At 39.2% G+C, this 24,330-nt stretch overlaps 1 protein-coding gene across 2 annotated transcripts in view; it reads right to left on the reverse strand.

Annotated features, from left to right (window-relative positions):
• Nucleotides 1-5,372: 5,372 nt before the first annotated feature.
• The window catches only part of LOC125764951 (ATP-dependent DNA helicase DDX11), a 77,722-nt gene continuing 58,764 nt past the window's right edge, over nt 5,373-24,330 (reverse strand). Inside the window, exons 4-5 of one of the 2 annotated variants that reach the window (XR_007418498.1) lie at nt 6,918-7,045; nt 5,373-6,856 (exon numbers count right to left, since the gene is read on the reverse strand). The gene's annotated coding sequence lies outside the window, so the exon portion shown is untranslated. Of the gene's footprint in view, nt 6,857-6,917; nt 7,046-24,330 lie in introns of those variants that run through there. The other variant, XR_007418499.1, reaches the window with a different exon arrangement.

The raw sequence follows: 24,330 nt of genomic DNA on the forward strand, positions 1-24,330 counted from the left end.
CACCAAGTTTTGCCTATAACTCGATCAGTATACAACGGATTGCCAATCTTTAACCTGTGGTCGGTAGATGGCACCAATGGCTACATTTTCTACTTGGACGGCCATGCCCTCAGATGTCTGTGCCAGAAGTTATTCGAGGAACCAAGTTCCTTACCCTGTTTGAGAAAATGTTAAATTTTCCTCATTTTTGCACCAAGTTTTGCCTATAACTCGATCAGTATACAACGGATCGCCAATCTTTAACCTGTGGTCGATAGATGGCACCAATGGCTACATTTTCTTCTTGGACGGCCATGCCCTCAGATGTCTGTGCCAGAAGTTATTCGAGGAACCAAGTTCCTTACCCTGTTTGAGAAAATGTTAAATTTTCCTCATTTTTGAGCAATGTAGCAAAATTTTTAAATGTGATATATTTTAATGGGAATTTGTTGCAATAAGTTTCTTTTCACTCAAATAATGCTTTAAATTAAAAAAAGAATAAAAAATCAGAAAAAAAAATTTAAAAAATTTTCAACTCGAAAATTTCATAAGGCTTACCCCTTACGATTTTTTTGGGAAATTTTGCAAAAAAATTTAAATTGTTTTATTTTGATGCCAATTGGTTGCAATGAGTTTCTTTTCACTCAAATAATGTTTTAAATAAAAAAAAGAGTGAAAAATAATAAAAAATTCAAAAAATTACAACAAAAATGAAAATTTTCCTCATTTTTGCACCAAGTTTTGCCTATAACTCGGTAGATATCCAACGGATCGCCAATCTTTAACCTGTGGTCGATAGATGGCACCAATGGCTACATTTTCTTCTTGGACGGCCATGCCCTCAGATGTCTGTGTCAGAAGTTATTCGAGGAACCAAGTTCCATACCCTGTTTGAGAAAATGTAAAATTTTCCTCATTTTTGCACCAAGTTTTGCCTATAACTCGATCAGTATACAACGGATTGCCAATCTTTAACCTGTGGTCGGTAGATGGCACCAATGGCTACATTTTCTACTTGGACGGCCATGCCCTCAGATGTCTGTGCCAGAAGTTATTCGAGGAACCAAGTTCCTTACCCTGTTTGAGAAAATGTTAAATTTTCCTCATTTTTGAGCAATGAAGCAAAATTTTTAAATGTGATATATTTTAATGGGAATTTGTTGCAATAAGTTTCTTTTCACTCAAATAATGCTTTAAATTAAAAAAAGAATAAAAAATCAGAAAAAAAAATTTAAAAAATTTTCAACTCGAAAATTTCATAAGGCTTACCCCTTACGATTTTTTTGGGAAATTTTGCAAAAAAAATTAAATTGTTTTATTTTGATGCCAATTGGTTGCAATGAGTTTCTTTTCACTCAAATAATGCTTGAAATAGAAAAAAGAGTGAAAAATAATAAAAAATTCAAAAAATTACAACAAAAATGAAAATTTTCCTCATTTTTGCACCAAGTTTTGCCTATAACTCGGTAGATATCCAACGGATCGCCAATCTTTAACCTGTGGTCGGTAGATGGCACCAATGGCTACATTTTCTACTTGGATGGCCATGCCCTCAGATGTCTGTGCCAGAAGTTATTCGAGGAACCAAGTTCCATACCCTGTTTGAGAAAATGTAAAATTTTCCTCATTTTTGCACCAAGTTTTGCCTATAACTCGATCAGTATACAACGGATTGCCAATCTTTAACCTGTGGTCGGTAGATGGCACCAATGGCTACATTTTCTACTTGGACGGCCATGCCCTCAGATGTCTGTGCCAGAAGTTATTCGAGGAACCAAGTTCCTTACCCTGTTTGAGAAAATGTTAAATTTTCCTCATTTTTGAGCAATGTAGCAAAATTTTTAAATGTGATATATTTTAATGGGAATTTGTTGCAATAAGTTTCTTTTCACTCAAATAATGCTTTAAATTAAAAAAAGAATAAAAAATCAGAAAAAAAAATTTAAAAAATTTTCAACTCGAAAATTTCATAAGGCTTACCCCTTACGATTTTTTTGGGAAATTTTGCAAAAAAAATTAAATTGTTTTATTTTGATGCCAATTGGTTGCAATGAGTTACTTTTCACTCAAATAATGTTTTAAATAAAAAAAAGAGTGAAAAATAATGAAAAAATCAAAAAAATCAAAAAAATGAAAATTTATTAAGGCTCATTTTTGCACCAAGTTTTGCCTATAACTCGGTAGATATCCAACGGATCGCCAATCTTTAACCTGTGGTCGGTACATGGCACCAATGGCTACATTTTCTTCTTGGACGGCCATGCCCTCAGATGTCTGTGCCAGAAGTTATTCCAGGAACCAAGTTCCTTACCCTGTTTGAGAAAATGTAAAATTTTCCTCATTTTTGAGCAATGTAGCAAAATTTTTAAATGTGATATATTTTAATGGGAATTTGTTGCAATAAGTTTCTTTTCACTCAAATAATGCTGTAAATTAAAAAAGAATAAAAAATCAGAAAAAAAAATTTAAAAAATTTTTAACTCGAAAATTTCATAAGGCTTACCCCTTACGATTTTTTTGGGAAATTTTGCAAAAAAATTTAAATTGTTTTATTTTGATGCCAATTGGTTGCAATGAGTTACTTTTCACTCAAATAATGTTTTAAATAAAAAAAAGAGTGAAAAATAATGAAAAAATAAAAAAAATCAAAAAAATGAAAATTTATTAAGGCTCATTTTTGCACCAACTTTTGCCTATAACTCGGTAGATATCCAACGGATCGCCAATCTTTAACCTGTGGTCGGTAGATGGCACCAATGGCTACATTTTCTTCTTGGACGGCCATGCCCTCAGATGTCTGTGCCAGAAGTTATTCGAGGAACCAAGTTCCATACCCTGTTTGAGAAAATGTAAAATTTTCCTCATTTTTGCACCAAGTTTTGCCTATAACTCGATCAGTATACAACGGATTGCCAATCTTTAACCTGTGGTCGGTAGATGGCACCAATGGCTACATTTTCTACTTGGACGGCCATGCCCTCAGATAACTGTGCCAGAAGTTATTCGAGGAACCAAGTTCCTTACCCTGTTTGAGAAAATGTTAAATTTTCCTCATTTTTGAGCAATGTAGCAAAATTTTTAAATGTGATATATTTTAATGGGAATTTGTTGCAATAAGTTTCTTTTCACTCAAATAATGCTGTAAATTAAAAAAGAATAAAAAATCAGAAAAAAAAATTTAAAAAATTTTTAACTCGAAAATTTCATAAGGCTTACCCCTTACGATTTTTTTGGGAAATTTTGCAAAAAAATTTAAATTGTTTTATTTTGATGCCAATTGGTTGCAATGAGTTTCTTTTCACTCAAATAATGCTTTAAATAAAAAAAAGAGTGAAAAATAATAAAAAATTCAAAAAATTACAACAAAAATGAAAATTTTCCTCATTTTTGCACCAAGTTTTGCCTATAACTCGGTAGATATCCAACGGATCGCCAATCTTTAACCTGTGGTCGGTAGATGGCACCAATGGCTACATTTTCTTCTTGGATGGCCATGCCCTCAGATGTCTGTGCCAGAAGTTATTCGAGGAACCAAGTTCCATACCCTGTTTGAGAAAATGTAAAATTTTCCTCATTTTTGCACCAAGTTTTGCCTATAACTCGATCAGTATACAACGGATTGCCAATCTTTAACCTGTGGTCGGTAGATGGCACCAATGGCTACATTTTCTTCTTGGACGGCCATGCCCTCAGATGTCTGTGCCAGAAGTTATTCGAGGAACCAAGTTCCATACCCTGTTTGAGAAAATGTAAAATTTTCCTCATTTTTGCACCAAGTTTTGCCTATAACTCGATCAGTATACAACGGATTGCCAATCTTTAACCTGTGGTTGGTAGATGGCACCAATGGCTACATTTTCTACTTGGACGGCCATGCCCTCAGATGTCTGTGCCAGAAGTTATTCGAGGAACCAAGTTCCTTACCCTGTTTGAGAAAATGTTAAATTTTCCTCATTTTTGAGCAATGTAGCAAAATTTTTAAATGTGATATATTTTAATGGGAATTTGTTGCAATAAGTTTCTTTTCACTCAAATAATGCTTTAAATTAAAAAAAGAATAAAAAATCAGAAAAAAAAATTTAAAAAATTTTCATCTCGAAAATTTCATAAGGCTTACCCCTTACGATTTTTTTGGGAAATTTTGCAAAAAAAATTAAATTGTTTTATTTTGATGCCAATTGGTTGCAATGAGTTTCTTTTCACTCAAATAATGCTTGAAATAGAAAAAAGAGTGAAAAATAATAAAAAATTCAAAAAATTACAACAAAAATGAAAATTTTCCTCATTTTTGCACCAAGTTTTGCCTATAACTCGGTAGATATCCAACGGATCGCCAATCTTTAACCTGTGGTCGGTAGATGGCACCAATGGCTACATTTTCTTCTTGGACGGCCATGCCCTCAGATGTCTGTGCCAGAAGTTATTCGAGGAACCAAGTTCCATACCCTGTTTGAGAAAATGTAAAATTTTCCTCATTTTTGCACCAAGTTTTGCCTATAACCGGATCAGTATACAACGGATTGCCAATCTTTAACCTGTGGTCGGTAGATGGCACCAATGGCCACATTTTCTTCTTGGACGGCCATGCCCTCAGATGTCTGTGCCAGAAGTTATTCGAGGAACCAAGTTCCATACCCTGTTTGAGAAAATGTAAAATTTTCCTCATTTTTGCACCAAGTTTTGCCTATAACTCGATCAGTATACAACGGATTGCCAATCTTTAACCTGTGGTCGGTAGATGGCACTAATGGCTACATTTTCTTCTTGGACGGCCATGCCCTCAGATGTCTGTGCCAGAAGTTATTCGAGGAACCAAGTTCCTTACCCTGTTTGAGAAAATGTTAAATTTTCCTCATTTTTGAGCAATGTAGCAAAATTTTTAAATGTGATATATTTTAATGGGAATTTGTTGCAATAAGTTTCTTTTCACTCAAATAATGCTTTAAATTAAAAAAAGAATAAAAAATCAGAAAAAAAAAATTAAAAAAAAATTCAACTCGAAAATTTCATAAGGCTTACCCCTTGCCATTTTTTTGAGAAATTTTGCAAAAAAAATTTAAATTAATTTATTTTAATGCCAATTGGTTGCAATAAGTTTCTTTTCACTCAAATAATGCTTTAAATAAAAAAAGAGATGAAAAATATTCAAAAATTAGAGAAATCTATAAATTTGCCAATCTCCTAAGGCTATAGCCTTAGCTTTTTTTTGGGAAGTTTAGCAAAATTTATAAGTTAATGTATCGCAAACGCGTATAAATCGTTCGCAAACGCGACAGTTGCTAAGCATGTAGTGATGGGGTGAGATTTCACATTTCCTCCTCCCGGTTTATGTTCTCTTGGTATCAGAACTTATGAATCGAATCTTTTGTAAAAAGTTTAAGTTATTTACAGCAATTTAAGTAAATAGTATTTAAGTACAATCAACACATTCAATATACCAATGCATGTGACTCCCATTTGCCTGTTATTAGTACCATTTTATACCTTAATACACCAAACGAATTAGCCGTAACGTAAGTGATTTTTCATGTTTTTGTTACAGTAATTTCACATAAGGTATATATTTTTAACTGTCCACACCATATTGATCAATTTTGCTGTCGGTTTGATCAAAGGAAGATGCAGACATCAATACCGGGGCATGTTGTTCGATAACTACTGACTCGCATTAGCAATGGTGGCGAAAAACGATTACTCGTAAATTGCCTTCCAATGATCATATCCTCCTAGAGGTACATTTATTTTTTTATTGTTTTCATTCAGTATATGACAAAAAGTTTAATTACTTAATGGATTGGAAAAAAATTAAAATGAACTTACCTCAAACCATCACATCAGTTCAGAACTGCTTTATTTTACATTTTTCGACGCGCACTCTCTTTGTACTCTGGTTCTCCTATCGTAAAGCTCAACAGATTCCAATGTCTCAATGCGCACGAAGTACAGTGCGCCACATTCTTTCTTCATTGAACGCCACGCCACCCTCCGGAGGCTGTGTGTCAATTTCCGCGTAGTTGGTCGATGTTTCAAATCAATACATTCTTCAAGATAAACTCCTAAAGCAAACAATCCGCGTGAGCTGAAGGCTTTACATATCAATAGCTTTTTGTACGGTTGGAAGTACGCAAATGGAGTGTATATGGTATCCGGGCGATGAAGCCGATTCGGAGATACAATTCATTCATGGTGGGATCTGCTGTGCCGATAGAGAGCAAGATGAAGGATAGGTAAATGTGGGAGGTACTCACATGCGATCAAGCCTTCAATTAAGCACCATCGTGAGTGTTTCATTTACGGCTACTAAGTGTCGGCCGAGTACTTCTAGCAGGGTATTAAGTAATGAGCAAATAATTGTGCCCGTGCTACGATGGTGGCATTAGTGCAGGTTTAATCTTGCGATCAATCGCCATCTGTTGGTTTATGAGCTCCAGTAAGCTTCGTTATTTAAAACAGCGAATCCGCACCACTAAAACCGGTGGGTGGGAAATCAAAAATAACATGTTCCAAGTTTAACAGAAAAGCTGTAAATTATTATGGTGATAGTTTATTAAAGCAATGAAGGAGTAGGTGATATTGCCCGTTTGTCAGACGGTTTAATTTGGTTCCCATGTAGTTTGGTAATGTTTTTTTTCTCTCGGCTGGTGTCCTAGGACATTGGCCTCGAAGCTCAAAAAAGGGACCGCCAGCTTCATTTGAATGCGTTAAACCCCTTTCGGATACACTAAAGCAACGGCTATTAACGAATACCACACGTACCGATACTGAATTGCAGGCTGGTAAAGTGCAAACTGCAAGCCTCAGTTGCATTCATACTGATAAAGGGCACGGACAGTCTAATGATGGTTTTGAATGAACTTGCGCGTTTTGGAGGAGATACCTGCAAACGGAGAAGGGAACACAGTCGATTAGGAAGAAGTAAAAAGAAGGTAGAAACTTACCAGTTCTGATGTTCATTTGCATTGAAGCAGGTTTTTGCGAGTGTTTTTTTTTATTTCTAATTCGAGTGTAGTACACGTCGGGTTTCTTTTTCTGCTTTAGGCGTTCAGCTGGCGGATTGGAGTTTGTTCTAAAATGAATATATAAACCAAAATATTATTAATATTTTTAGCATACAATAGTAGCGTTACAGTAAAAGTTACAAAATAAGAAATTAACAGTAAAGTATAACTTTTGATGTTTAATTTATAAATTCCGGGTTCATTTTTACACACCCAATGTTAAAGCATTACTTATCCGTATACTTAATAAATCTTAGTAAAATCATCTTGCTTTCGTGTATACGATCTTTATATCATACAATGTTTGTTTTACCCAACTTAAACCGTCTGTCAGTCAAAGCTTAACCTTCTATTAGTCAAGTTAAGCTCTCACACAAGTAACTATTTGCTTTAAAAAAACAGGGACCGCCCGCAAAAGCGTTGAAGAACTATGATTCACGCGAATATTTTCTATCGGGCACAGGGATTAGTGTTAGAAATTAGCATTTTCCAATTTATCACACAGTCTTCGGAGACGCAAAAGTGAGTGGTTATGAAGGCGCTCACTGGGTGGACAGGTGAGACGGAAAGGCGGCGTTAGATTACATTTTTGTTGTTCTTGTTGCTGTTGCTTGCAATATTCACTTGGAGAAGCTGAATAATTGATTACTAATTATTACACGCACTAACTTCCCTACCCGCCCTAAAATACATGGTTGGAATCAACACACAGCATCATGGCGTCAGACGAAACGGAGGAGAATGGAAGGTGCGAGGATGAGAGTCGTATGTTGATTGGAAATGAAGAACTTTCCGAGGGAATATAAGATCAAAAAAAAAATACTGAATGCACCAGACTTCGACTCTTCCTCCGTTTCTGCTACGTCCGATCCATGCAATCACGTTTTGCGTCCTTCATCCTCTGTGGGGTTCGACGTTTTGCTTTGATCGGTTCGACACCGCCACACGTCGGCTTCGTCCAATCGAATCGCAACGGGACGATTCCGTATTAATATTCATGAACAATTTTCCAACATCGAAGCTCACGGCCTCGTGCTGCTAGTGTAATAGTGCCCGGAGGGTATGGAACTTATCATCAGAGCATCTTGGAGTGGTGCTTCTGCAGCTGTTCTGAGATTACTGCCGGCGCAAGGCTAGAAACATTGACGCAATGCATTTCGAATGCAATCCATCGGTAAGTTTCTTCATACTGCAAGCTTTTAACACGAGTTTTAACAAATAAATTGTGCGATTTTTTTTTGTTTTTTTGCAAACCATACATTAAGAGATTAAAACTGTTGAGTTCACTGCTCGATTTGGGGCTTGTGAATCATATGATGGTGGTAGACATGTAACCGGAACGAGACCACATGCGAACAGACAAGCGTTATCAGCGAACGCAATATAATTGTGGAATGATTTGAAACCAAAAATAATATGATAGCAGTCCTACGCATAACTCACCACAACGACAACAGCAAAAAGTCATCCTGGATGCATTCCATCACAGGCATGTGGACCAAATTATTTCCCAAGCGTGATAAGGTGCGTCTCGGTTTCTTCGTTTTCTACCCCCAGCTTTGTAGTCTACGATGTTCGATGAAAGACCCTGATAGGAAGGTCTTCCTTATCTGCTTACACCAATTCCCCGCCTGAAGAAGCAGCGAGTCCAAAAATCACACACTGTCTCATTAAAGACACAAAAAAAACCCTACAAATACTGATAGCTAGAGGGCTAGAAGACAAATTACCCAAAACAAAATGTTCAAAAACGTTGAGCATGATTAAGCTACGGAGCTTTATCTGCAATAAAACAAACGTCATGAAACCTTATGGTTGGTTTGAAGGGAATCGGCCGGTCAGTTTTCTCGCTAACCGTTATCAAACACCTGACGATATGTGTGACGAAAATTTGTCGATCGCTTGGTGCAAGTGAACTCAATCACTTAGAGAAAATTGTAATCATAGATTTCACTCAGCGTCATCAACGTCACACTTTTTTAGACGTTTGCTTTCCTCCCGGACAGCTGTTGTTATCAGCTTCCTCATGATCATAGATTCTTGTGATAGATTGCAACCGTGTATAGGTATGATAAGATTGATTTCAAATGTGTGCAACATCCTCCTGTCAAGGTCGTAGCAGTGATAATTGACATTTTTTCGCGTAATAAAATGTTCCAGATATTCGTGGGAATCACTGGCTTATCTTAGCGAACTTTAACTCCACTTTATGTCTTATTTTATTGGCAGCAGGTGGAGCGGCTTTAAACACTTTAAACTGCAATTATAAACACTTCAACGAAAGCTAATTTTTCACAAATAAAAACTGTCGACATTAGACGTCAAAATGTCAAACACTTAGTCCCTTCGCATTAAGTACTTCAAAGGGTACATACAGTTTAATGACAAAAATAAACCAACATAGTTTTGTTCGTTGCGCAAGTAGTTTACATAAGCTTATCTTACCCATTCTGGCTTTGACCTGCATCTCACACACTATCGTCATTATATGCAACTACGCCTGCGCTACTACATCAACTGCATGTGTTTACTTCCTTCCCTGCAACTTCGACTAATTGCAAGCCGTTGCATGCTAATGATAATGTTTAAAAATATAAACAGCCAGCGCCTTACATCGATTGCCGGAACAGATTTATGGCCTTTCCTGTGATTGTTTTGCTGCCGTTTGTGTGCGATCGTCGGCCATCTTCCCCGCCACCTTTAATTACCCTTTGCGGCTTAGACCGGGTTGGGAACACCGTTCCAAACAGTGGATGGATTCGATTAGGGCGAAGAAATTCAATGAAACAGAACTATGATGGAGAGGTTTTCTAACCTCAAGTTGTGCAGTGACTAAAGATGGACGTGACAGTGTATATGGAACCGGCCATTTGTTTACGATGTACGGTTCACCCATACGAATCTTTTGATCGTAATTAATATTTATAACAGTTCGAGAATTCTTGCCAGTTTTTTTTTGCTGTTGTTGCTGTCTCGTTTATTGACCATGAGACCTTATCATTACGGGACAGAGAAGCCCGTTTGTCAAATGATTCGGTCCGTGTCCAACGCAGCATGTCCTCCTTTCGAATTGTGCTGATAACTGAGTTGTGTACGTGTGGAAAAGAAGTATTACGAAATGGCAAATGGTCGATTACTAGAATACGAATGGTGTCATTACACTGGAGGAAAGGAATTCCCGTTCCGCTACCAGTATCTAGGCTTTCATGCGATGTTCATGCGAACATCAGTAGCACAAGTTTCGATTGAAATTGTTCAACTGCCTGCTGTCATTTTTATGTGCATAATTTGTTTCCATAATCCTAAGAAAGGTCTTCCTGACCATGATCTTTTTGGCCTTTTTTTTAAAATATTTTGTCTCGAAATCAATAAAGTTCTCAATTTTATTAACGATTTTTGACAACGCTTATTGATGCTCAGGAAGAAGAAAACTGGAAATTATTTGATTAGCTTTTCACAAATTATGTCACTAACTTGGTACATGTATTATCGTAGTGAATACTCTTTTTTTTACGCAATTCTGGTTCCCTCTGTTATAAAAAAATATATTGAAAATTCCGTGTATAATTGATGTGTTCAGTGTTAGGTTAGACTTTCATCGCTCCATTTTCAATTCCTTCATTCGCCGTTTGATAGAAGAAGCAAAAAAAAAACATTTCTGCACAAATGCCAACTCCCCACGATGCCATGTTGATCCTAACACGGGCCCACCAATACCCGGCCCGGTTAAAGAAACTGGATCTCTTTCGATCGGTGACACCTCGCAACAGGCGACAAACACTACCGTCGGCTTCGTTAACAGACCGCCAGCATGTGCCATCGAAGATAAGACCGGAAATAAAGAACACGAGTTTACGCACTCGCACCGACCTGACAGGTTGGTGAGCGGTGTCTGTGTGCTGTGGATCAATGGGTTAGTTCCCGGTCAATAAAAAGCAATACGATCAGTGGGATGCCGGAGGTCGAACCATTCTTGGGAATGCGAAGAAATGGAACGAAACGATAGCCGATCCCGATCGTACCGATCGTGTAATGTTGTTCCGATGGCGGAACACATTGAACATGGACGCGATAAATTGTGCCCCGGTGCACTTATATTTTTATCGATCCGTTCTCTGCAGGGAGTTACTATTAGCTGCACTTGGGGCGATGTAATCAAGTTGAGGAATTAATTGGTTACTATGTATGGGAAATCCAAATGACATCTTATTTGAAGGTTTGCTGTTGGAGTAAGAATATGAATTTACGTGGAATTGTTTCCGTAGTGTGTTTCTACACACATATGTTTGTAAGTGAACGGGTTAGGTTTCTTTAGCGTGTCCTCGCAGAAAATTAAATACCTAATGCCCAGAAGCCAGCCGTCCGTCGAATGGGATAATTAATTAACAACTTCATTCCGACGAGACGATAAACAAGTGACTCGTTTTTGAAACCCTTTACAGTTACAGTCCCCATCCCGATATGATTCGCCAACGCAAAGTGGCCCATCATCATCTTTTCAATCAAGTTCCTCTCTGTCGACCCGACGAAAGGGTACTCTCCCTGATTCCAGCTTCTTTCCGTCAGGATAGTCGACATTTGGGGGCCCAAGACAGGAAACGGGAGAAACATCTTGCGGTAAAGAAATTATTTATGTTCGCTTTAAAACATACTCAACCAGCGACACCCTGGCGACGGACGTACACTCGACCATCCAGACATTGTCCGTGTTTCGCCGAGACAAGGGATAAGGAATGATGGTGCACAGACCCTGTGAATCGATTAAAACCCAGCAAACGGCGGTCCGGAACAGAAGCCATGCCAAGTCAACCAATCGCCACCAGCACAGCCGGTCGACACAATGAAACGACATAATTTATAATTAAAGCACGAGGCCCGAGGTCCGAGTATCCTTGAAATGTGAGTTATGTGGCGAACCGTGACCGACCGATTCCCTCCCAAAAGCCTTATCATACGTTCGTACGTTCCGGGAGAGTTGTGCTTATTGCATGCGCTCGGCAATAGCCCATGGGAAACAAGTCCTTTACTGAGTGGGTTAATCATGTTCCTTTTTTTTTGAGTTCGTCTAATTACGATACTTTAGCTCAAAACTGAAGCTTGTTGGGTTACTTTTTGTCCCAGTCACCGTGCTGTGCTGCTCCACATGCGAATGATGGTTGAAGCCTAATCCTGCCACACGACCGAAACACAACGTCCTTTGAACGTACGAAATGCCATGACCCAACAATGCAGAAGAATGTGCCTAGTAGTTGCAAATAAGTGGAACAAACAATAAAAAGGTTCGAGTTCAATGTGCTTCTCTTTCGTTAGATTGTACAGGAATCGTCAAACAAAAAGCAAAAATACTTATATTCGAAACAAAGAGAAATGAAAGAACACTTTTTGTTGTTTCATCATTGTTTCCAACAGATGGCGCTTGCAATTGACAGTTGTAGGAAAATGACAACTACAAAGTGTCATGTTAGTTTCTTAACGGTCGAAAACGATCTGTTCGAACACTACTGTAAATGACGCGCCTATTTCCGCCAGAGTATCTGGGCTGGAGCCGTTCTAAATACCATTTGTCGGAACCAACGTCGACGCTGTCCGCCATACTATGGTGCTGCTGTGAAGCGAGATAACAATCCTTGCGATAGCGATCGTGAATCGTGAGAAAACGTCGAAGGACAAAATGGCCGGAAATCACGAAAGGGTTCACAACTTCCTGAGAAAGGTCCACCTCCTTTCCAGCAGAATTGTATGTATTATTTGATTACTTCCTGGTGAATGTATTCGAAGGAGGACAATTTTCACAATAAAAAAAAACATGAAACATTTGTTTTCTGCTTATTAGAGAAACATTATCCTTGACGTGTAAACAAAGGAAATCGAAGAAAGTGATTTGTTATGCAGGTTATTTCCATAATTACTTCAACATTTCTTATCTCAAGATGGGGGTTATTAGGCTAGGGGAATCATTTTAGAACTTCCTAGATTCCTTTTCAATTCCTCCATAGTCACACTTACTTTCGTTTTTTTGTGTTATTACTTCAAACCCAAAACAAAAAAACACATCGTGGTATTTCTCGTCTGGTGTGCTTCTGCCTTGAACAAATATGCAAGCATTGTGGAGGTATGATAAATGTGTAATAAAAACCTAGCTGGTTCGCGGCTGTACAATACTTTCCAACGTGAAGCTCGTGAGGAACCTTGAAATATTTCTCGTTAGACAGACTGGCTACAGCCGATGCTGCGTACCTTTGCTTCAAACGGCAAAGCATTCCTCTAGACATCAGCCATGTTCTATGCTTTACCGATTGTGCGATTATAATTCCGTCGCCTCACACTGCTGGAGCCTGTTTTCATACTGATGAACAATCGTCTTAAGTCTTCCAGTCGCTAGTCTCCGTCTCCTGCTCGCCCATTCGTCCTCTGGACGTGGTTTGAGCCGCTCCACTTGGTCAGGGGCAAACATTTCAATGTAAACTCCACCGTATTCTGTATCAGAGGATCGCTCGAAGCGGCATGGCGCGAATCGAACACATTGATTCGTTTCGCCTTTCCGTTCCGAGAAGGCAACTTCCCGTACGGAGGTCACAACCGCCAGCGCCATCTACAATGCAAAACTCGCTACCTTCCGCCCCTCCCTAGGCATCCCTCGAGAAGGGTTTGTTTTATTTTATTTAATATTTTTTTCCTCTCTTTTGATCTCCGAGGGAAGGTATCAATAGACATACAAGGAGTAGTAACCGTGGGTTCAAATGCGTCGGTGCCGGTTTACTGGCGATTAATCTTTTGCTGCAATGCGCTAAAAGGTTGAAAAGGGTTGCAACCTGCCGCCCCCCTCGCCTTCCCGCGTTCGGTGTGGGGCAAACCTTGTGCCTTTGGCACTTGTGATGACGGGACTAGGCAGGATCTCCCGGGCAGTAATTGATAGCTTTGAACTTATTGATCCGTTCCGGTGCGAAAAGCGAAAATAGGAGGGCATGAGGTAACACTGCGATCAGTCGCAAAGAGGTCGTTGCAAGATGCGCTTATTATTGTTACAACCAAAAAGACCTTCATCGGTGAACGATTGAAAACCGGTGACTATGAGTAAATGAATATCTGTTGCAATGAAACACCATTGACGAGCAATGAGATTTTGGGAAAAGTGTGCCAAGTTTGTATATTTTTCACAGGTTTTCTTTAGAGGACGCTTTTTTGGAAGTATATTTCAGGGTCACGTTTTCATCAAGAATTCTTCCTCCTGGTGAAGAGACGTGAAACCTTCACAAAACAATTTATTTCACGATAAGACAGACCGTGATTCCTGCACCAGCAGTAGATTGACAGAGGTTACGGTTCACATCTGACCCCGATGCTGTCTTGTTAGCATCTGTCAGGTGTTGAGTGGATATTTACTACATAAACATTTATTTACGCCACAACATGAGCTTGTGCTACAATTCAACCGATTAAAAGCAACCAGCCATAAGAAGCAGCTAGTAATGCCACCAGCAAAGAGGAAAGAAACAGAACGACACAAGGGTTGTTAAGCATCATAAGAAATCGTATAAATATTCTTCCCCACAACTCGTTGCATCTTCGTGCTGCAGTGCATTCAAGGGCGCACTTTTTTGTCGTTAGTTTGTTAGGACTGATTAATGCAAACAAAACAAAAAAAACGACACATAAGAAGTCACGCCAGTGAGGGAGGCTTATTGGACCATACGGTGACGACGATCCCTCACGATATTCACTAATGATGCAGATTTTTTAACAGTTCATTAACGCTCATTAAACAAGCTAGCAATTAACTCCCTGACATTGTGTTGCGTTTTGTTTTATGGCTTCGTTTTGTTTTGCTTTACAAAATTGCAATAATCAAAAGAAAAGGTTTAGTTGCATTTTTAGTTATTCGCCATTGATTTTTGTTTTATTTTCTAGCTATGGCTAGATGATTTTAATTGTTAAGCATGACCCTTTTGTGCTGACATCCTTGAAATAGAGGAAACCTTTCAACGACTTTAACAGTAGAATTGAAACACGCTAGGAAATAATCGATCAGAAAGCAATCTTACATCATCATTTGCCTATCAAACATTCGACCGTGTTGCCTTGGAAGTCATATCTATGTAACATGATGTTGTCGCAAGTCGTGAGGTAGGCAAGCCCACTTCCAACCGATACGGCTCGAGAGACATCTTGATCACACGAATGGATTAACATGATTTTTAGAACCTAGAAAACTCGCAGCAAATGACACCCGCGTACTGAATTTGTTTACTTTGACAGATTGTGGGCAAACATAGGCCAGTTTCGTCCATCCGTGCCATATTTGTGGGCAAACAGTGTACGGACACACGATACGTGTAATGGTGCATGTAATAGAGAAAAGAGGGCTCGTGTTTTTTTGCATAGATTATAGCATGGAACTGCCCAAAACATGACTATTTGTTGTTGTTCGTGTGTAAAGCTGACTCATGGTTACTGTCATAATATTGAAGTAGTAAAGGTTGCAAAGGTTAATTGACTTCATTTAGCATGTTCAAGCTGTTGTCGATCTTGAACCATCGCCGCATCGATTGCATTATGAGTTTAGCAAAGGAAGGATATACAATACCAGCACCAAATTATGCCATCAGGATCCGTCCACCGCAATCGATGACTTCACCAAACCCTTCGATTCGTCGACACCCAAAAGGAACATGGCAAGTGCCATGCGTAAGGTATACATCAAACGCCATCTTTGGTAGAAGAACACGCGCCACTGCGCCGAGTGTCTTGTTCTGTGGAAACTAACCATGCCAACAGAACTCTACATGGACAGGCAACATGGACGAAGGGGAATGGCGAACGCACCCGGGATGTCAATGGCAACACAACATTTATCATCGCACGCTTTGGCGTAAATGAATTCCACGTTTTAACTCCCCATTTTTGCAAGCCCCATTCGCTAGTGTACGCAAATGCGCCATACGAAGCGGGCGTCCCAAGCAACCAAAGGCGTCCTCCTAAGCAAAATCACGGGCGTGACAAAAGCTCGATTACCGACCAATGGAGCTGCGCAGAAACGAGCAGGCTACGCAAATGGGTTAGCAGCAGCAGCAGCAGGCAACATCGAACATGCACTTCACCGATCGTTGTTTGCTAGCTTTATTATGGATTTCAGTTCGATGCAACCGTGTTACGCACCATGGCTTCTTGAAACGGCAATTATGGTGTTTCGATACGGTCGATGCGCCAATGTGGTTGACACCGATGTGTTTCGGATTTCTGTGCGACTAATTTTAATGCGCAGAGTGAACCGACCGGGCGATCACGAGTTCGTGAGCAGCTGGACGGTTTAGAGGACATGGATGGGACAACTTTTATGTTTTTGTAGAACTTTCAAATTAAAATAAACGTACAGGAAAATGCGTAATTAAACATAGGCCTCTTTTGTGGAATCGATCGATCGATTACTCACAAAAAAGATGGTAACTTAGAGTGACGATCTTACAAGAACTCTTGTTGGGGAAATATATACAAATATTACCTAATTTAAATTTGAAACATAAATTATTTTCATTGAAGCATAAGCATAAATTCAAATTTTACGTCCAAGATAGCGATAATCATAAATCACCCTTAATTGAATCTGTTTCACATTGCGAAGCTTCATCAGTTCCATCTCTGCCCTACGACTTCTCCACTAAGACCCACAGAAATGAAGTTTATTATTATTCACTCTTGAACCGTACCACACCAGTCCGCCTGGTTTTATACGTTCCAGATTAATTCTCCCTCAGGCATGTTCTCAAACAAACACGACCCGAAGCATCGTCCCTGGACGATGTGTAATGTAAAACAATCAAGCTAATTCGCCGCGCTCCCCGATTAGACACAGCCTCGACGGGCGCTGACGGATTCCGATATCCATTCCTAAGGGCTGTGGATAATCGTCTATTTTTAGCAAGCTTTAAGTCATCCACTGCCCAGCCCCCCGACCTGAGTGTCGGAGTGAGAAGTGTGTCATGCCGTTCTGAGGTTTAACCCCTATGCAGGAGTATCTACAGGACTGCTTCTGGGCTGTGGCCAAGAATGAATTCAATTGGTACGATCGAGGATCGACAATGGTGCCACTGGTTCCAGCATATTCGAATCGTGTCGGTACGATCTTTTACGACTGTATGTTGAAGTCACACTGAGACAGTATTTCTTGTCAGTAACGTCAAAATAAGTGCCTTATAGAGATATGCAAAAGGATGCACTAGAACTACAATATTAATTAACGATTTCCTTATTGTCTAATTTTCTCGAAGAAGTCATTAAGCGATAGGATGATCAAAAAAACAAAATATTTCTATTGCCCAATTTTTGTCCACTTATTAGTGTCAATGTGCAACACTTGGTAAGGAACCGCAACGACTCTCCAATATGATTGAACGTCCGAACGTGCCTCGTTGGCAGTTCGCGGCGTCGTCGATTACACGCTCCTTTTCGTGTGTTTTTTTTTCAAACAGACCATTCCAGCCTGCCACATCCCAAAATGACTAATGTTGGTTTGCGGCAGCACACTTGACTGTGTCAGCACGAAGGGTAGGATCGACGACACACGGAGCCCAAACAAAACACGGTCGAGTAATTGTGCGGTCATATTCCACCGGATCGAATCGATAGCATCACTACCGGAATTACGGAACGTGTCGTTTGAGATGAAATGCTGTAATTTGTGTGTCAAAACGTACACGGTCTCTTGTAAATATATTCGTTTGTGATTTGAATATTGAAACATTTGCAACTAAAAACAGTATAATTGGAGGTGGCAATAAAGTTTGATTCGTTTTTTTTTTTGTTCTTTCTCTGCTCAATCTGTCGTTCCTACTGACAGGTTGATTATTGCTGTGAGTTCGACAATACACATGCGTATGTTTCAAAACGGAAATATCAATTTCATGAATATAATATCTCCCTCTCTCGTTGCGAAATTATCTTGAAGTGAGACATCCTTTCGTTTGCATGATTCGTCATTCATTTCGCTGGAAGGAAGATAAACGTTTGTGGGTTAGCGTTCAAACGGAACACGATCGAAGTCAATTTTGAAAAGATTTGAAAATTAAAAGTATTTAATGATCGATAAATTACAGCATGAACGCAAAGATATTGATACTTTTATGGAAATGGACAGAAGAACAGAAATTTGATTTTGGAAGAAATAAAAAACATGATGAATCATACATGGAAAGAGAAATGAATAACATAAACAGGATAATTTATTATCAAAGTCAATATTTAACGTATTCTTCTTCTTATCTTTTGTGGCACTGCAACCTCAAGAAGTCTTGTGGCTTGCTATTTCTGACTTTCCTTGACTTTGTTTACTCGTGGAAGAACGGTCGTTGCGTTTAACCTTCTCTCAAATTTCTGCAGATTAAGAAACATAAACCAAGGTACTAAAAGAGACTTTTCTAGAATTTCTAATGTATTCATGTTTGAAAACAAAAATGTCTGTCCAAAACTTCCCCAACTACATGTACAAATATGTGTTACGTATTTTTCATCCAACCACATACACATCCGTACCGAAAATTGTTTAACAAACTTATGATAAATCCTTTGCGCTGTTGCAATCTCTGCTGTTTCGCAGGGAATGTGACACGATCTACGTGCCACTTCTTACACGCAAATGCACGAAATTTGTCTTTTTTCGGCGGGGGGTTCCTCTTGGCCCGTGTACTGGAATGTGTGAGAATGATGTCTTCGAGTTTGATGAAACATGTGTTTTTCCCGATGTTAAATCGGTAGCTGTTGTTGGAATGGTATGCTTTTGGTTGTGTAACTTTAGCATTTATTTTGGTTACTTTCAACGGACGCACTCTTCCTTAGGATAATACTCGAACTTAGTATTATTATTAAAGTATTTGAGAATTAAATTCAATTTTATAAAAATCCACTTGTCATACGAATTTTTTATTTAAATACAATTTTGCTCTGAAAAGAAGAAACATACTGCAACTCTCTAAGTATTACTCTATAAGTATCTCTTGGAAATTTGAAATAAAAAGTAGGATCATTTAGTCATATTTTATATTTATCCCTGTAGGATAATAAAATAAATATTCAATTTGGACATCTTCATTTACAAAAGTAAACTCACACGAGAAATAATGCTTTTCTCACCATTCCGCATGTTAATTTATGTTCCCGCAGCAATTACCGAAAAATGCACACTGAAATACAATACATCTACCTTTCCTACGGTTTGCAACATTATGCATTCATACGGATGCAGATGCAGCTGTAGATAAATCGCCACCATAAAGGGAGACACAAACATACAAACAAAACAAAACAAAAAAACAATCAAACAAACGGATACACAACACGAAACAAATTTTAAACATTCAACTGCGTGATGGCTCCGGTTATGCCATTGGCACCAAATTTTATGCTTCTGTTCGCTGTGTGCTTGTTTGTTAGTTTTGCCACCGAAGGCCAACGCAATGTGTAACGATGCGTGAAAGTGAACAACTTCACCCGGGTTGGGGTGCAACGTTGGCAGTTAAAACTAAAACCATGTACCAAACCAGCATCCGGGGTGGTGAGGGCGGTAGGGGAAAACAGGGAAGAACCTCCTTCTGGCCCTGGCAGTTTTAAAAAATGCACCTCATTTCATACAAGACACCTTGAAGTACCTCGTTCAAATGTACCAACAAGAACGTCATGCTTCGAAGCAACTGTCCTGATCAGAAAACCCAAATTACGACATTCGAAATACGGGCTCTTCTTTTCTACTGCTGAACACAGAAAGAACATTCTGATTATGTTTACTTGGCTAACCACAGGCGGATCTCACTCGTTACGCCGTACAGCCAACAACATCGCATTTGTCATCAACCTTTTTTCCCCCCGTGTCGGCTGCTCGCCTTTGGGCTTTCCCTTCGCTCGGGGCCATCCCTTTTTGACGCCAACTTAATCAACATCCCAAAAACCTGCCTAGACTTAAAGACGACGCAACGTTTCGGCGCGTATTCGAGCGTCTATTTATCATTTTGGGTGGGATTTTTTTTTCGGGTTAAAAATATCGTCACACAAAAAAAAAATGAAAAACCAACCCTCTGGTTCATACTTTTTCATGGAAACAATCAATTTTCCTTCACAGCACGTGTTGCATTTTCCTTTGCCGAACGAAACCGTTCGAATTTGAGTGTACAAAATTAGTCACCTACAATTTGTCAAACAAAAATCTCGCATGTAATGGTTGAATATTTTCCAGCTTAGACAGAATGACTCGGATATTTGGTTTCACAAGAACTGAATCATCTTTAAGTTGGTACCAATATTCTCGATGTAAAATTTGTAATGGAATCTATAAGAAATTTCTTGTAAGATTAGAAATTACAAGGTGAAACGGAGTTTCGGAATAAAGTGCATGAAACATCCACCAACACAATCAAGAAAAAAAGATCACGAAAAGTGCGATCGCGTGCTTCATCGGAGCAAGAGATGCGTGCGGCACGCAGTGTGTCACACCAAGTGTAAACAGAAGACAAATGACAAATGTCAACGACACTGTCAGCTTACGGTCGGACATCATTTTGCCCCCTATCAGCCTAGTGGAAAGGTTTACTAAGAAAAAAAATACACACAAATCAGGTGTTTTGAGTAACGTCTGCGTTGGGCACAGGTTAATACCCAAAAATTAAATTGTTCCAACACCTTCCAACGTTTCCGTAGCCAAATCAACATTTTCAACTGCAACGAGCAAGATTGATGTAGGTACAATGTTGATCGTGAATCTTGAATGATTCAGAATTTGTCAATGGTACAATCTTCCCTAGGACGCATGAAAATGGCTGGGCTGTGATGTTGTTCCCTTAATTGAGGTTAGGGGCGTTGTTTACCTTTGACAGACGATCCGTCAAAGCAAACCGCCACAAGATCACGACTGTCCCACCCCCCGTCGACGTGTGCTGCGTGTTGTATGTCCACATCGGTCGGTGATCTTCACGCCGTTTTTCACGCGCGCCACCAATCAATTTGGTGTCTTTTTGGTGGGGTTTATTTGATGATTTCTGGTACGCCAGCAAACGACGATGGTGGCCATCGGGGTTTAGGTTGGAAGAAAAATAAAACATCGTCCAACATGACAACAAAATTCAAACGGTACGAAAGAGCGGAGCGGAAGGTGCGACCGGAGGTGGGTTTAAAATGTTTGCTTGGCTAATTTGGAAAGATAAATGGACGATTATGCCTTTTAAAATATTCCAAAAAGCCACTCATCAGTCGACGACAGTTCACGCCGTGGTAGTCTTAGTAGTAATGGCATTGGGACAAATTTTCCTCCAACTGCTCATCGTTGCCTTTGGTCCGTCTGCGCCGAGTGGTAGTTTTTCACTTTTGTGCTCTCTCGAGCTATCGATCGGTATTTATATATTATTCGAGGGTTATGGCATTTTGGGATGGATAAGCACAAAATTCAGTGTGTCGTGACTAATGGGCATGTCATAATTTTACGCTTTATTTTTTATAGCTTAACGTTTTATAGTGAATTTGAATAAAAGGATGGTTTAAAATATTTTATCAAAAAAATTTACTGTTGCATTTCATCTTAGAACACATATTGTAACAACCAGTGTAACTCTTTCAGACTAAAAAAATAGTTTCAACACTTGATTAACGGTGGGGATTAATATTATTCATCACGCATAAAGGGTAAAATTGAAAAATCAATCATAAATCGTTAAGCATAGCTGAAATAGCCATCATCATCCGACTCAACAAGCAGCCACCAACATTGAATGCCCCCCTCTTAAGCTTATCTTTATTTAAGACCACTTTGCCATTGATTTTACAACGGATTAACATCCCTTCAACTCCCACCCCCGTAGCTCCCTTTCTGGTCGAAGGTGAATGGGATTCCCTTAAAAGTGCCATCCAATCAACCGATAATGCGCCAACCCGCTAAGAAATTAATCAATTTCGTTCTTTCCGATGCGTACGCAGACCCTGTCACCATAACCCGGTCATTATCGTCACCAATTTTGTGTGTTTGGTGTCCGCCATGGCTGCGGTGATTGCAAATGGGCGCCATTTGTCTTCGCTTACAAGCACCACCTGTCAAAATGGATCGGTTTTGTATGTTTGTGTGCGTGTTTTCCTCATTCTTTTTGTCCCAATTTTACCACCATGCCATATTTTTTCCTTTTTCCGTAACAAATCTTGATTTGAGCAACATTTTTATTCACTCCATTCGGTAGGAATGTTGCCCTTTTCCGGCTTTTCGTCCGGCGGGAGAGAAGGAAACTCCCGTCTAATGATGCCAAGGTTTCGTAACATTTTGGGATGCAGTTGGATGATTGATTGTGACCGTTACCTTGTGTGAAGGGTTGTGTTCACACTGAATTATTACCATAAAAATAGGTAGAAGCCCTTTCGGTGTGGTCTCCGGCTACGCAATAGGAAGCGTTTGCGGAAGCCTTTCCGACACCAAAAAGCCGAAAACAAAGACCTTCTCCATCAGAGGTAGGAAAAAAAAGCACGAGAAACCACCTTCCTAATCGTCTATTCGAACCATCCGTGTCTAATGAATAGCTCTCGCGACGCTCATCGCGAAGGGTTGAAAATGAATGAAAATTAGGGGAAGCAAAAGCGAAACAAAGCGAAAACAAAACGCACGAGAAGAACCGAAATTATCGCATCACATAATCGGTGTGGTCACCAGATGAAGATGGATGCGGTGAAGCCGCACGGGTGGAAGACTTATAATTCCTTCACTTCCGATGGTCAAGGTGGGCATTTTTTGAAGGATGTTTCCTACCGCTGTGATCAGCTATTTCCAGCTTTGTCGAAAACTAATCGCTCTTCCACATCTGGTCACTTACGGTATGTCAGGGTCGTAAAATTTCGTGGAAGCTATCATAATGTTGCTGCGAAGCGCAAAAGGGCGCAACCAGAAGAGTCGTTCGTTCGCGTTCCATTGGAATCATTAATATTCAAATTATTACACCCCCCGAACAGGGAGGGATGATAATACACCCGGAGGGTTGATAACATGTTTTTATAAAATAAATTTTGGATTTTCATAATCGGCAGCACTCGTTGAAAACAGACCACAAACGGGTGGTATGCGATATGTTGTAGGGATTGTCTGCTTTGTATGAGGTATGTCATGGGAAGATCCATATACTGGATGTGAAATACAGTGGAATTTAATAACTGAAATCAAATTTCAAACACACTGATTCTCACGTGATCTGTTTGATCATAAATCGTTTGTAATATTTCTGCTTTGTAATTGGAGTCATTTCTGAATTATTTTCAAATTAAAAGGTAAAGAATATGTAATTCTACCTAAATTTGAGAAAAATCCAGACAAGGCTTCAAATTTGTCATATAAACTTAGAAAAAAAAACTCCAGTAACACTTATTTGTTTAGGAAAATATTTCCTTTCCTTTACTCAAAAACCAAGTTTTTGTTTCACATTCTTTCATCTAGTGACTAGAATAACGAGAAAAAGAAAAGGTGATTTAAATGTTGAAAAAAGAACAGGAAGAGAAAAATCCACATATAATCCATTTGTCATATAAACTTAGAAAAAAAAATCTCCAGTAACACTTATTTGTTAAGAAAAATATTTCCTTTCCTTTACTCAAAAACCAAGTTTTTGTTTCACATTCTTTCACCTAGTGACTAGAATAACGAGAAAAAGAAAAAGTGATTTAAATGTTGAAAAAAAAGAACAGGAAGAGAAAAATCCAGTTTCTTCGATTTCATTCAACTTTTTGCTAGAATAGAAGGCAAAAGATCGCTGAAAGCAATTAGTCTTCACAACTAACTGCAAACACAAGTCATGAGGAACACCGTGGAATCAATAGCAAACACGGAATATGCCAAAAAACCTGTACGATTTGTGGGACAGGTTTACAAGGAACGAAAAAAGTAAATAAAAAAAAAGAAAGAAACACATCCAAATACGATCATCAACCACCATTGACGAGGAAAGACACGATCGTTAGAAAAAGCAACCAAACGAAAAAAAAACAACAAACCCATAAGATCGAATACCCAACGACAAGGATCAGAAAGTGAACAAAAAAAAAACGGAACAAAACACAGAAATATCGCGAGTTGAGAAAAGATAAAAAACGATCCATCCCTGTCAAAATAAGACGGGTGTGTGAAAAACAACAGCAACAAAAAAAAACCACATCCCCAAAAGATCACTCACGGTTTCAACCGAAAGTTTAACGGTGAGTGTATCGGACAGATGAGTTCCAAGTGAAAAAAACACGATCCACCACAACGCCAAAATAGCAATCAACGAAATATGAATTTCCAACCCCCAAACGCCTAGGTCCGCTCACGTGTCATTTCTTCTCACCGCCCACCGCCAACCGTTGGCGTCCG

The sequence above is a fragment of the Anopheles funestus genome, chromosome 2RL (genome assembly GCF_943734845.2).
Source record: "Anopheles funestus chromosome 2RL, idAnoFuneDA-416_04, whole genome shotgun sequence".
Lineage (NCBI taxonomy): Eukaryota > Metazoa > Arthropoda > Insecta > Diptera > Culicidae > Anopheles > Anopheles funestus.